The sequence below is a fragment of the Haemaphysalis longicornis genome, unplaced genomic scaffold (genome assembly GCF_048455015.1).
Source record: "Haemaphysalis longicornis isolate Haplotype H1 unplaced genomic scaffold, Haemaphysalis longicornis Haplotype H1 scaffold_11, whole genome shotgun sequence".
NCBI classification, from domain to species: domain Eukaryota; kingdom Metazoa; phylum Arthropoda; class Arachnida; order Ixodida; family Ixodidae; genus Haemaphysalis; species Haemaphysalis longicornis.
This window is the reverse complement of record NW_027526214.1, coordinates 17017987-17032980: the sequence shown is the minus strand read 5'-3', so window position 1 is coordinate 17032980 and position 14994 is coordinate 17017987. Positions and strand designations below refer to the sequence as shown.

The 14994-nt window shown below is 47.3% G+C and overlaps 1 pseudogene; it reads right to left on the bottom strand.

The window, feature by feature from the left end:
• Nucleotides 1–14382: 14382 nt before the first annotated feature.
• The window catches only part of LOC144160588 (uncharacterized), a 157760-nt pseudogene continuing 157148 nt past the window's right edge, over nt 14383–14994 (bottom strand).

Sequence of the window (14994 nt, the reverse complement as noted above, 5' to 3'; positions counted from 1 at the left end):
CCAACTTACCTAAAAATCTATCTACCTACATACCTTTCTATCGACCTCCCTACCTACACACCCACCTACCTACTTTCGCACAAACCAACCCATCCAACCACCCGCCCACCTACTTGCCTGACTGCCGGCCTAAACGTTTGAATACATACCTATATACCTACCTAACTACCCATCTACCAACGTACCAACCTACCTATTTGCCTATCTGCGCACCTCCCTGCCTGCCCCCTAGCCTGCCTACATTTCTACCGGCCGTCCTATCATCCAACCTGCTTGTCGGCATACCTTTCCACCTTAATACTTACCTACCTACGCTACCTACCTACCTACCTACCTAGCTAGCTACCTACGTTCCAATCGGCCTGCCTGCCTACCTACCTACCTACCTACCTTCTTACCTACCTACCTACCTCCTACCTACCTACCTACCTTCCTACCTACCTACCTACCTACCTACCTACCTACCAACCAACCTACCAACCAACTGTCTGCCTAACTACCTGCCCGCATACCGGTCTGCATATCTCCCTACCTACCTACCTACCTTCACACTTACACACTACTACATACCTTCATTTCTGTCTACCTACCTACCTACACACATACCTACCCACCTACACTCGTTCCCTACGATATTTCTTCCTACCACCTACCCACCTGCCTCCCTACATACATGGCTACATTACTAACGACCTACCTTCCTGCCTAGCCACCCAAAAACACACTAACCCACCTACGTGCCTGCCTTCCTACCTACCTACCTGCCAACTTACCAACCAAACAACCAACCAACCTGTCCACTTAACTACCTATATACCTACCTACATACCTTCCTGCCTGCCTCACTACCTTCATGCCTGTCTATCTAACTCACTATGTACCTGGCACGGTTCCTACATGCAAACACCCCTACATATGTACCCAATTACCTAGCTACCTCTCTGAAATGCAACCCTGTGCGCCTACATACCAACCAACCTGCCTACCTACCAACACCTGTCTGCATACATATCTACCTAGCTTCCTAGCTACCTACCTACATACCTACCAAGATACCTTCCTACATACCTACCTACTACCGGCCTACCTACTTACCTTCCTACCTACGTACCTACCGATGTACATATTTACCTAACTACTTACGTGATTACAAGATTGTATACATACATACCTGCCACCCCACCCACTTACGTACCTACCCACCTTCCTGCGGACCTATCAACCTAGCTACCTTCCCACGTACCTAGATACCTTACTATCTACCTATCTATCTACCTACCTACATTCCTATTCACCTTGTTATGTACGTACATAAATACCTATCTAAATACCTACCTACCCTCCAAACTACCGATCTACCTACCCACCCGCGTACCTACCTACCTACCTACTTACCTACCTACCTACCTACCTACCTACCTACCTACCTACCTACCTACCTACCTGCCTACCTACCTACCTACCTACCTACCTACCTACCTACCTCAACAACTACCAACCTCCACAACTACCTACCTCCACACTTACCTACATACACAGCAACCTATCTCTCTACCTACCCACCTACCCATCTACCAACCAACCTGCCTCCCTACCTACCTACCTGCCTACCTACCGGGCTACCCGCCTGACTGCCGACCTACCTGCCTGCCTACTCGCCTACCTACTGGCCTACCTGTCCGCCTGCCTGCCTACATGTTTGCCTACTTGCCGGCCTACCTACCTACCAACCGACCTACCTGCCTACCTACCTAACTATCAACCTACCTACCTACCTACCTACCTACCTACCTACCTACCTACCTACCTACCTACCTACCTACCTACCTACCTACATTCCTCCTTACTTCCTACCTACCTACCTACCTACTTACTTACCTACCCAGCTACCTCGCCAGCTTCCTAACTACCTTCAACCCAACTACTTACGTAGCTAAATACATACTTACCTACCAACTACCTACATACCTGCCCACCTAGCTACCTTCCTAACCACGTGCCTGCATGCCTCGAAAACTTTCGATGTTGTGCAATTTATCGATAAGAAGATAGGTAGCCACAGCAGAGGAATGACTGGTGAGCGCAGCTGTGGTGCAGCGCAAGTGCGCAAGTTTGTTGACTGTTGCATGGGTGTTGTTTAAAAAATCCCTCTTTAGTGCACGCGGGCATATAGAGGTTAAAAAGGACGTTGCCCTAATCAGCGGCTCAAGGAGCACAGGCGCTATGTGAGCAGAAGAACATTTCGAGTAATCTCTCATTGCACTGCTTCGACTGTAAAACCGCTCAAGCAGTCAAATGCGCTCCGGCATTCAATGATTCCGAGGTCCTGTTCAAATCATATGGTAAAATAGCCACTGAAATTTGGGAGACATTTTGTATGACATCGGGAATAGAAGCAGAGTGCGTAAGCTCCCATTCCATTACCTTGCAAGGGAAAGGAAAGGAGCATCTCCGGTATAAATAACAAAGAAATTTGACGCATGCGCACAGTGTTGGCATAAGTGGTGGATCGTCTATTTATTTCCTTCTTTTTTGTTGAATAAACTTGAGTTGTTAGTAGCGCATCACTCGTTCTGTCTGGTTTTCGCTCTTCATTTGTCCCTTGTGTTACAAAAAAGCGCTTTTCCAACCATGTACAACTACTGATACCAACTAGCCCAACTACAAGCCTTACTGTACCTAGCTACCAACCTACCTACCTAGCTACATACCTACCTATCAACCTGTATGCCTACATTTCTACCTACCTACCTACGTACCTACCCACATATTTTCCTGCATACATACATGCGTGCCTATATGCCTTTTGTACTGCCTACCTACCTCCCTGCGTACCTAGCTACATTCCTAACTACCTATTTACCTTCCTATCTACTTTCCTGTGTACCTAATTACCTTCCGACCTTACTTCAATCCTGCATGCCTACATACCTACCCACCTTCGGACCTAATTACCATTACCTATATAACACCTACATACCTACCTACCCATTTGCCTGCCTACCTATCTACCTACCTCTCTTTTACCTACCTACCTGCGTACCTACCTACCTACATACCTACCTACCTTTATGCCTATCTGCTTAGCTGCTAGCCTAGCCACCCACCCACTCACTCACCTGTCTGCGTGCCTGCCTGATTGCCTCCACGCCTTCTTACCTACCTACACACCTACGTACCTTCCTACCTACGTACCTACGTACCTACCTTCCTATATACCTACCTACCTACCTATCTACCCATCTACCTACCTACATACCTACCCATGTACCTGCGCATCTGCCTACTCACCTACCTACCTACATATGTACGTACCTACCTTCCTACATACCTACCAGCATACCTGCCTCCCTACCTACATACCAACCTCCATACCTAGTTGCCAGCCTTTCTACCTGTGTTTGTACCTTTCCACCTACGTACCTACGTACCTACCTACGTACCTACCTACCTAGGTACCTACCTACGTACCTACCTTGCTCCCTACCTACCTCCCCACCTACTTTGTAACCTAATTAACTGAATGCCTGCTTCGTGCCTACCTTCCCTACCATCCTACACAACCTACCTACTGTAGGAGGCTGACTCGGTTGGTGGGCTCCTACATTTATTCAGGTCGCGTTGGCCCGGCCAGGAGTGGGAGCGGTGCGGCCGTGCGGCCGCCCAGCTGCTGACTCGACGTTCGATCTGTAACGCGTGGAACTGATGACGCTGGCCGGGCACCGTGATGATGATTGGGGCACTGATGATTACGATGACGATGGTGTCGCTACAGGGTTCCCCCCCTAGCGCGTAACGCGTTATGAGAAATATGTGAAACCTATGTACAGGTATGTACAACACCGGTGATCGGTATGATTTGTCCACGGTCAATGTCCTTACACTGTCCTAGTCGGTCCAGGGAGGGCGTCCGGTGTGTACATTTTCCTCGGGGGGCCTTGCCTGGGAGTGGCGTAGAGGTCGCACGCAGAAACGGACGCCTTGCGACGTGGGAGCTTGCAGGCGCACCGGGAAGCACAGGAGATGCTCCGCAGATGGCGAGAGCACTGCCCCGGTCACAACGTGGTCGACTGGAGACGGCGTATGAGGGTTTGGCGTTCCTGTGATGCAGGCAGCTCTTTCTCTGGACGGGGCACGACGACTTCTGCGGCTTAAGTAGCGGCATGTCCATCTAAGGTCCCGGGTCTGGCGAAGTGAAATTGGCACACGTGGTGGCTTCTTCCAGGGACGGATCCTTCCACGTTTGAAGGAACATGAAGCAGGTGAGCGGGTGGAGAATGTCCTGCGGAGTCGTATGGGTAGGCGTCGGAAGTAGTATGAGAGCTATGAATGACGAATAAATAGTTTCTTGTTGCAGAACAATTTCATTTAGTATACGAAGTTGAGGTAAGATGTTAGAAAGTAGGCGAATATGTTTGCTGCAGCACACCTGAATGTTAGAAAACAGAGCGCTGAAATGCTAAAAAAAATTCCCGCAGGAACGCGAATCGCTTTCCTACTACAAACTTCGGTTTAATGTGGAGGCTGTGCTAAAAAAACCGGGACCCAGAAAACCGTCTCCAATTCTTCCACGAACGCTTCACCGAGCTGGGTTATGATGGAGGCCGGCCCACCAGTTCAGGCATAGCCCTGCGGGTAACCAGCATTTGTATCATGCCATAACCCCCTCTTCAAAAGCCTGGTTGCTTCGCAAGAAAAAGATAAGCATTAAGCAAAAAAATGTAAGAAGGCAGCAAAACTTTTGAATTCCCTAAGCCAAACGGGAAGCCCTCACTAGTCAGTGGTCTGATAAATTTGCTTGGACAAGGCGAGTTTGGGTGAAACGTCGGCCGGCATAAACTTAAAATTTGACTGTCGTGGGGAGTGTCCTAAAAGGATGAAATCGACGTCCGTGTCGTCGTAGCTGCAGGCAAAGCGTGGGCGCATAAACGCCGTTTCCGACGTAGAAGTGTCGCATAAAGTAAACATCGCCCAGGATGAGGGAATAAGCAGCGTATTTTCAACACATAAGAAGTTTGCCACTCATTGCAAGGCTGTGAATGCAATGACAACGCCAAGGGCGACGACTCGTTCTTTGAAATTCCCGTCAGATGCTGTACCGCGTACATTAAACCGGGAGGAAACGTCTTGACAAGCGCCTATAAAATGACTCTTGTTTTTTACGGGGCGTAACTGGCAGCACCTTTTTCTATGACTAACTCCTGTGGTGGCACACCGCCACTAGTTGGAGCCACAATACTACTCATGCGCTAGTTAAGCTGGCATTGCGTGGGAGTTTTGAGGCATACATGACATTGAAGGAGGTGAAAAATATGTTCGCCCTCTACTGCCTGCTGCCGATAAAACTCAATTAGACAGCTAGTGCATGTCAGTGAGTGCAATATACGCGCCTGGCCTAGGGCATCGTGACCATCGTTTCCTATTTTCGTGCTTTTGTTTAGGTTCTTGTTTTTTCTTAACCTCAGTGCTGTGAAGTCATTCGTGTTTCTCTATATATTCCATACCCCAATACAGCAGGCCCCGTTGTTACTCAGTGCATGTACATTATTTTTCATTTTGCTTTCGTCCTTGTCCCAGCGCAGTACTTTTGGACGTGACTGCTGTGATCTTCTGCACCACAGATTGGCGTGCGTTTAAAAAGAAAGGTACTACGCCCTCCCATTTGTAGGATTCAGCCTGTATCTCCATAGAAATTGTGTGTGCAATGGTTTTGGACAGTCTTTTCCTACTTGTTTGAGCGTAGTATAGAGATGGTAGGCGGTGGTTTGTATTGTTAAGCGGACCGCCTATTTCGTTGTAGGACGCAGACGCGGTTGGTGTGGCTGATGTTGCTTCCTACATTTTTTGAAGGGCGTAGGCCCGGCCAGAAGTGGGAGAGGTGAAGATGAGCTACTTCCCAGGCACCTGGTCGTGCTGGATCTGCTGTGGGGCGCATTGCCCTGCTGACGCACCAGTACCAGGCCCACTGACGATGATGGTACGAATCTGTTCCCGATGAGGCTAGTGCCGCAAGAAGGAGATGATGATGTGCAACTGCCCATCTCAACGTCGCGTGAAGCACGACGAAGTAAAAACTGCCCAGAACAAGTACAAAAACACACTATGTACAAGCTAGTGCAGAGGCCGCAATTAGCGAGATGGATCCAAGTTGGAGATCCTTAGGCTGTCGTGGTCGGTTCCGTTAGAGGAGCCCGGTTTCATGTATCTCTAGTGGTGGTGAGGCTGGGTGCTTGGCAAGGACTAGGCGGGGTAAAGCCGCGGCGGCGTTTGCTACCAGGTAAGGTGAACCAGTGCTAACGGATCCGACATGCAAGATTGGCGTTGTAAGGGGGTACGCGTCGCAGCTTTTTCATGCCGAAGAAGACGCGACAGCGCAGTCATCGAGCACGTACAGGGTGTCGCTATTACTGTGTTCGGGCGCATGTCGATGGAACCACTCTCGTGCGAGTTGCTTGTGAGCCCGACGGTGGCTTGGAGACGGAAGGCTAGTCCAGAGTGTGCGCTGTGCATAGTGACTAGGTCGCGCTTACGGATCGTTGTTTAAATTCGTCGAAGTGACGACGTGGCAAGACGTCTGGCTGTAGAGTGCTTGTCGCGTCACTTACGAAGTAGCCTGTGCAGTAGTCTTTGCAGAGCAAGGATATCCATCAAATGCAAGCCCGGGTCGTCAAAAATGCGTCTTGTGCACGTGAGTTGAGGTATTCAGATGGCTCGGGGTGGGAACCACAGGCACTTGCATCACTCTATGCTGCAAATGATTCAATCGAGATGGCAGTATTCACGATGCGTGCAGGTAGACTGAGGATGAGCATATAAGTAGGAACTTGAGAGGTACCAATGACGTCGACCTTGACGAGAGCGACAGCGTGACAGGAACTGGCGCGTGATGACAGCGTACGAGAAACAATACTTTCGCAGCGTCGAGGATGCAATATCGTCGAGAACGTGTATTGCGTGGCACACCTTTCTTGCTGTTGAGTCCGGTCTTCTCTAAGTGGCGCTGTTCGATTTGCCTCTATGGAGGCAAATGTCGGAGGACCAAAAGTGCATGAACCAGTAGTCACCAATAGAGGTTTAAAGCAGGGTTGTTCTCTGTCGTCATTGCTGTTCATGCTGTACATGGCTACACTAGAAAGAAAGCTTGAAAGCTTGAAGACAGTAAAATAGGTTTCAATCTGTGGTATAGCAGCAAAGGACAGGAAGTGAAACAATATATCCCGGGTACATAGTCCTTCTAGCAGATAGAAAACAGTGCCTGCAACAGCTCACAGGTATCGGCGGGGAAGAAGCCACTTAACTGGGGTTGGTGTTTAGCGAGCAAAGCCGAGAGTTGTGGTGTTTTAGTGACGACGCCCGAAAGGAATCGGTATTCGTTCAACAAGCAGCAGTACTGTGGGTAACAGAATACAAAAATCTGCACATGTGGATAAACGAAGGTCCGGCGTATCTAAAAACGCACGAGGAGCATTTAGGAACGAAAGGTAAAAGAAACCCCTATATTATGAAGCACAAGGCACTGTGGGGATACCAGCACTCACCTTTTCAAAAACAGTAGTGTGTGTCAAGTCAGAGATTCAATCAGTGCTAGAAGTACATCAGAAGGCCATACGTCCATTTATATGGCAACCCACAGTAAAACAACAAATGAGGCAGTGCAGAGCCACATGGGTTCGGTATCCTTCAAAAAGAGAGAAGCCCAGAGCGAAATATGTTTTGTATAACTACTAAGAAATATTGATGAACAGACATGGACAGCCAAAGTGTTACGGTATCTTTACATGAAAAGCGTGGACACGCATGGAAGAAAAAAAACCAGAAGGCTCAGGACAAAGTATATGAAACCTTGAACAGCAGGGGAAACGACCAAGGTAATAAAAATGAGTTGGAAAAAACAGAGATAACGACCTTGAAAAAGACCATGGATGCGGAGAAGTCCTGAGATATATACATGATCGGGAAGCAGGAGATCACAAGGGAAAAACTATTCGATCATACCAAGGGGCATGCGTTTCTCTTTGAAGCCTGGGCGGTTCGCTAGCGGACAAAAACGCTAATCCATGGGCCGCTAAATGAAAAACTATGTGCCGGCGGCAGAAAGGAGCGAGAAACCATGCTACGTATTGTAACGCAGGGCACAAATATCTGCCCAGTCCTCGGTGATCGAGCCATCAATCCTCTGGAGGTCCTTGGCTGTAAGGTTAGCGGAAAAGTGAATTGGACAGCAGTAGAGGTATGTAGACGAAGGTTAGAATTTTGGTGGGAAAAGAGCAGAGAAAATCTGGGAAGACTTGCGCACAGAGATGTCACACTAGCACAAAAATTTTGAAGAAGTATTTTCTTTTTATTTTGATATATATATATTTATATTTATATATATATATATATTCTTTGTATTTTTTGGCGAAATGATTGCACAGTGGCGTTGGGACTAAGGCCCGCTGTGCAACTCCCCCCCGTTACAAAGGAGAAGCCACTAAGCATCATCATTACATCTATTTCGACGTCGCTCGAGACGAAGCAAAGACTCACTGGTACTGTCGCGTGCCGTAGAAAAAGTGAGAAGGCCGGACGCGTGCGGCTAGCGAGCGTCTGCCATGACATCGGCTGCGAGTCTCTTCGGTAAAGTTGCGCCTGGTCGGGATGTGGTAGGAGCGGACGAGGCAGGCTGTGCTTGGTTGGCGCCGACAATGTCGTTACCCATCGGTCCTCTCGTGGAAGGTGTGACTGCAGCGATGAAAATGGGGGGCAGGGTGTCGGCGTCGGTGAGAGAAAACGTCGCGTGCGGGTGGCGCGGATGGTAGTGTGCATGGCGGCGTAGCGTGTGCAAGCCGCGCGAGTACCTTGTGTGCTGCAGGCGGCGACGGGTCGTCTCGATAGCCGTAGTACTCAAGCGCGGCAGCCCAAAGGTCATCGTAGGGTGTGGCGCTGTGCGGCAAGCGAGGACCCAGCGGAGCGCTTGTGGAAGCGTCTGCCACAGGATGGAGTGCTTGACCGGCTGTATGCTGACGTGTTTGAGCCAGAGGGTAGCCTCGAACTTGAAGAACCATCCTCTGACGTTCCGCGGGTCCAACGCTGGTATCGGCGGGTCCCCCCACGTTTCCATGTCGGTTAGCCGCTGACCTGTATAAGGCACGGAATCACCTGGTCACCACATGTGGAAAGCTGATTCGGTTGGAGTGGCTCACACGGCTTCCTACATGTATTAGAATGGCGTACAACCGGAACAGGTGCGAGGGCCGAAAATGAGCTACTGCCGAGGCGCACGGTCGTGTCGATCTAATGTGTGGCGCGTGGCTCTGCTTACGCGCCAGTACAAGGACCACTGATGGTGATCTTAGGAATCTATTTATCATGAGGATAGTGGCAACGCAACAAGATAATGACAATGCGCCACAACAGTGTAAGTTCTGACCCGAACGCATTTCCGTTTCGATGAACAGAATTGCTGGGGCGCCATATCGAAAAAAGGCGCTGCGGAGAAATATTCGAATTTATGCCAATTTTTCTCTTGAGTTGTGCTTTTGTTTCAACGTATTGATTGAAGCAATTGTTACCACCCGCACGTCTTTCGAGTTTATGACTCAGAAAATATGTGAAGAAATTTATGTTCACCTGTTAAAATCAAAGATTTGTTTGATCTAGAAATTTTAGGAACCGCGCTGACGATTGAAAAATAGCACGAAAATAATGGTCTAACTATACAGAGGTTCTTTTGTGTGCTATCCTCATCAATAGAAGCGAAGAGACTTTCGCAAACGAGAGTTTCAGTGTGATTACGCTACAACGGCGAACTGCTTGAAAGAGCATTTATGTCTTGCTTTACATCTATTGGTGCTCGACATCACAAGACTTTACTATGGGTTCCTATTGTCAGCAAGGACTATTTAAAGTAGCTTTTAGCTGAAAGCATCTGCCCCTCAATAGGTTGTTCCCAACATAACTGCCCTTAGGCCTTCTCTCCTATTAAAAATATCAATAATGGGAACTTATGCATAGTATGATGTCTCCACCAGAACATATTTTACATATAAAATCGTTTGTTTCTCGTAGGGATTTTTAAATGCTTCCTTGTAATATTTTTACAGTACCGTTCCTTATGTTTTCTCATCGTACATTTTCTTTGATGTAGACACACCTGCCCACGGAAAAATTTATCATAAAAGAGTAATTTTCTTTTCCCCCAAAAACTTAAAAAATGAAACCAGTTCAAGCCAATCAGTACCAGAGCGCCTTGTGGGCATTAAAAATCTTGGCGAAGGAAAAGTTTCAATCTAGAAGCGTTAGTCCCCAATTTTTCGTTTCGAGAGAGCTACGTACTGTCTGGTATAATGCAAGTGATATTTTACAGTTATTTTGTATAATTTTAAAGATGCATTCGAATTTACGTTTGATTTTTAATTTTCATTCAGATCTGCGTAAGCAACATTTTAATACGATTTTTTACATGTTTCGAACCGTTTCTGCATTTGTCAATTTCTCTAAGCATAAGAAGTGATAACGGTTGCACGAACAAATTTCTTCACCAACTAAATGTACCAGTTTATTGAGGAGATTTTTGTCAGTTTTTGTGAATACATATCTATTGCTGTTGCAGTTGTAAACGCTTTTGTTTTGTTTTGCCTCAGCAAAGAAAAAAAATGCTAATTAGACTCTTCTCATCTTCTTAGTGCCAAAACAGGTCATAAAAGTACTCTACTTTTCAGTTATAGTTTTAGTGTACTTGAGCCAAGCCGGATAGCATTATAAAGCGGAAAACCACTTAAGCACGAACAACTAGTTACAAAGCACTTCCATAAAATCTGCACAGTATAAGGCCATTCACCGTTATACAACCAATGTGCGGCGCTTGACCCTATCAAAGCCTAAAAAATGTTTTTTCATGGCCGCATCCCACAAATGGCCTAGTTTTAATCTGGCGATGGAAAAAATAGTTTTTTGGAGCAACAACCCTTTAAAGAAGCACTACCTGGAAGAAATGCGCAAAATTTGTAAATTAATTAAAAATATTACGACAAAATGGAAAAGTAAAAGTGTGGTAGTGGCAACTGTGTTTTTTCGTTTAATCGGTCGATTCTAATGGTCGATTCAAACTGAATATTAATAACAGATACTTTGCGCTCATTATAATTGCGAAAATTAGCCTAAAATGATCATTTTTAACAACTTATCCCAATACCTTTAGCAACGTGGTGCGGATCGAATTTTTTTTTGAAGTGACACCCCTTGATGTACATAAGCTTAAAAATATGTTTTAGCAGTCAAATTGAGCCCTTTCTGGAGAACATTTGTAAAACTTGTGGAAACGTTCTCTTCCTCTAAATTCAGGTGCAAATTTGTCTTTAAGAAAGTTTATTAAAAATACGAGGCATGGGTTCTTTGGTAGACTTTACGTTCGACATTAACGTCACAAAAAATGATAGTTGTACTTTTTTTATTGTGAAAAAAATTTGGCAAGGTCGGTTCTCTGCTGTTTATTGTAAGTTGCTCCTCTGGCTGCTTCGCTGCTATCTACACCGACAACGCGGCTCATTATGGTCACGCCGTGAGCCCTACGGCTCAGAGAGGAATCCTGCATTTTACCACGTGCTGTTGCAGCAATACAATATCTAAAACAAACCTATTCCCCTTCTCAAGGTATCACTTCTTTTGTCGTATCAAAGCCAATATCACCCAGAACGGACATTATTGAATTGCCTAATATGAGCCCAATGTCACTCCTAACAGACATAATGGACTACTTACCCTAAGGGAGCAACGGACATATCACCGCAGGTGTAAATTCTGATGAGTGAGCGTGAACGTTTACGGGATGACTTTTGACGGGAACGAAAAACCATGTTCTCTTCACCACAGCATCACGGGGACTTCATATGTATTGACACAACAATTGCGCTTTGATGCGGCAATAAAAGTGATAACTGCCGAAGCAGCAGTAATTTTGTTTTTCGATATTGTGTTGCTATAAGACTGTGGCAATAAGAAAATCTGCTCCATTTGAGAAAGCTCTTTTTCCCTATCTTGAGTCAAGAACTCTGCAGGGATTGTAAGCGAATAATCCAATGTTGAGAATTACTATTCAATATACGCGACTTTGACTCGATTTAAAACCGCCATGTCATGGTTTCAAGTTCATCAAAATGTTCCTTTTCCTGCGAATGCCTTTTCTCTCTTCTGTTGGACACGTTTTAACTATTGGTTGTGCAAATTCCATCCATATGTAATCTTCCTTCGGACCTTTAGAGTATGTAAAACAACCCTCACACTTTTGGTCCCTCCATTGGAAACGGCCGCCTGTACGCTTGTTGTTAAGGCGCACACTAGGTGAAACGCTTCCTGCAAGAAGCATGTAATTGTTTAGTTCCACGTCAAGCAGCTGAAGGAGAAATTCTCTATTTACGGGTGATAATTGCTCAATGGCCGTGTATGGGCCAATATAGCGGTTAAAAAGTGACACAGGCCTGGTGATACTGTCGGTGTCCCAGAATAGCAATTCTTCACCGTGGTGAAATGGCAAGGAGTGGTGCGCAGAATCGTATTAGGCTTTCTGTTCTTTCTGCGTGGCTTCAGTGTGAATGCAGGCTAGATGTCGCCAGTGGTTGATCAGAGAAATGAACTTGCCAGAAAACGGGGTCACAGGGGAGGCCGGAGCATTTAAGAAAGCAGTGTCAATGAGAAAGGTAGAAAAACGGCTGACAAAACAGGGAAATTTGAGTAGATAATGGTGCGCTCAATTGGTGTATTGTAGGCTAAGATTACAAACGGACAATGTGGTCCCAGTTGGTCTGGTCTGGTTTGATATAATTGGAAAAAAAAGGCGGAGCGAGCCCGCTGAAAGCATTAGGTGACGCCATTCGTCGGAGGGTGTTAGATACTGAATTTTTTATGAACCATATTTACCGCGTGAAGCACTTCTGTCTAAAATCGGGGCAATGAGCCCTTGCCGCAGTCGCTTAAAAGGACGCGGGGTGCACCATGGCGCAGGATGGGATTTTGCAACAAAAAATCAGCAATTTCCTGCACGCATTCACATCGTAGAGGGGCTGTCTATACGTAGCTGGGTAGATTGTCGAACGGACTCACTATCCAGCGGCAGCCACTTGGTGTCTTTGGAAGCGGGCCGCACAGGTCACACTTTCGAAGAACGCCGACCGACAAGGTGGTGGTTGTGGTATGGCGGCTGACAAAGTCCTAGCAAGTTGTCGGCGCTGACATTTGGCAGATAATGAGATGTACTTAGCCACGCTTGTCCAAATCTAGGGCTAAAAGAAGTGACAACGATTGCGGTTGTATGTTTTTTTAAAACCGAGATGTCCTGCGGTTGCGTCATTAGAGAGCGCCATTTTAAAGCTGGATGTTCTGTAGTTCTCGACGTAACTGGCTGTTGGGAGTTGGTGTTTAGCCCTCTATTCAGTCGATTATTGTTCGACAAAGAGTCTCCTGAAGCCGGATGGCCTCCAGACTGATTTTACCAACCATGCAGTCAGCAATAGGAGCGATGGGAAAAGCAGGTCTGCTTGCCGACGAGAGGTAGTTGGCGGATCGAAAATAAGGGAGAGCGTGTAAAGGCATTTGTATCGAAATGCTGCACCGGTACTGGAGGCGCGGTACAGAAAGCAGAAGCGGCCGGGGCAAATATTCCTGGGTCGACACGCCACGAAGACGCGAAACGTCGGAGCCGCGGCAGCGGCGACGACGGCTTTCTTCGAAACTGTAACATGCTCTGGTTTGTTTTGGAGCGGGTAATTCGGTGATGACCGAAACATGGCGTCTGCTGGCGTTGTCTTCTCCATGTATTCTGATTTGGAGACGGGGAGTGCATCTGTTAAGAGGATGTACTGCTTGGACACTGTGCATTTGGTGTAACAACGCGTTAGGACTGGGTTAGTCTGGTTGTTTTTTTTTTCTTGTGGGTTCCGATGCAAATTGTTTTTTGCTGCCGACGTGTAGTGTCCGTGGGAATGGGAGAGGTGTTTAAGACATGGGATGGGCCAATTGCCTAATGATGCGCTCTGATTGTGACCGGCTGTGCGGCCAATGATTTGCCACAACTGTTAATTATTTATCTTTCTCAGTCTGTTAAGGGCCGGCTGCCGTGGAGGCGTTTTTTTTTAAATAAAAGCAAGGTATTGCGTGCAATGAAAGGAGATAAGAGAGACCGGTATGAAGCGGGCTCGTCTCGAGCTGTTCTCGATCTCGGACTTGCGATGTCTGTGGTAAGAGTTGCAAATATTGCAATAAAGCGTACTTTTGTGTAGTACACCACGTCAGCCATGTTCCTTAGATCAACGAGCTATCTTCAAAATCTTCGTCATCATTGATTGACCGATGACGATTTCAACAGGAGGAGTGACCAGTATTGGCCCAGAGGCTTCGGACGGATGACTAGGAGGCTACATGACGGCTGGGGTGACATCCGTTGGAGATTTCCCAGGGAGAAGAAGTTCCGTGCTGCAGCAGCAACAAGCCAGAGTCTCTAGTGACATTTTCGTGCGAGACCCAGAAGGAGCAAAAGCGCCTGGCTGCAGCGAAAAGGATGGCGTCAAGGATGGATAGGGCTGCCCTGTGGGAGGCAGCTCCCGTGTCCAGCGACGACAGGCGTTCGAGCGCTCTAGTGAACAAGAGCATCTTCGGCGAAGCGTAGACGAAGGCTGCCTTAGAATTCCAGCTTAGCCTCGAACGGAGCGGCTGCTTGGTGCGATGCTCCGGAGCCGTGGCTCCAATCCAGGGGCGAGAGCGGTGCAGCAGTTCTGCGAACGGCCGCAGCAACAACACCTTGAAGGCCTGGACCCAGATGGAGCAAAGGTGGACCGTGATTTTTTTCTCCGTGCTAATCATTGCCAATATGCTTGCGGGATGTCGATGCACCGACAAGGACGTTAGTGCCGTTGTGTTCAAAACAGGAGTGAGAGCTAGGTTAGCTCTCAGAAAGGCACATTACGCATTACAAAAAGCGAGACTATCGGGTAGATGGGGCACCCGACCCCAGTCGGAATG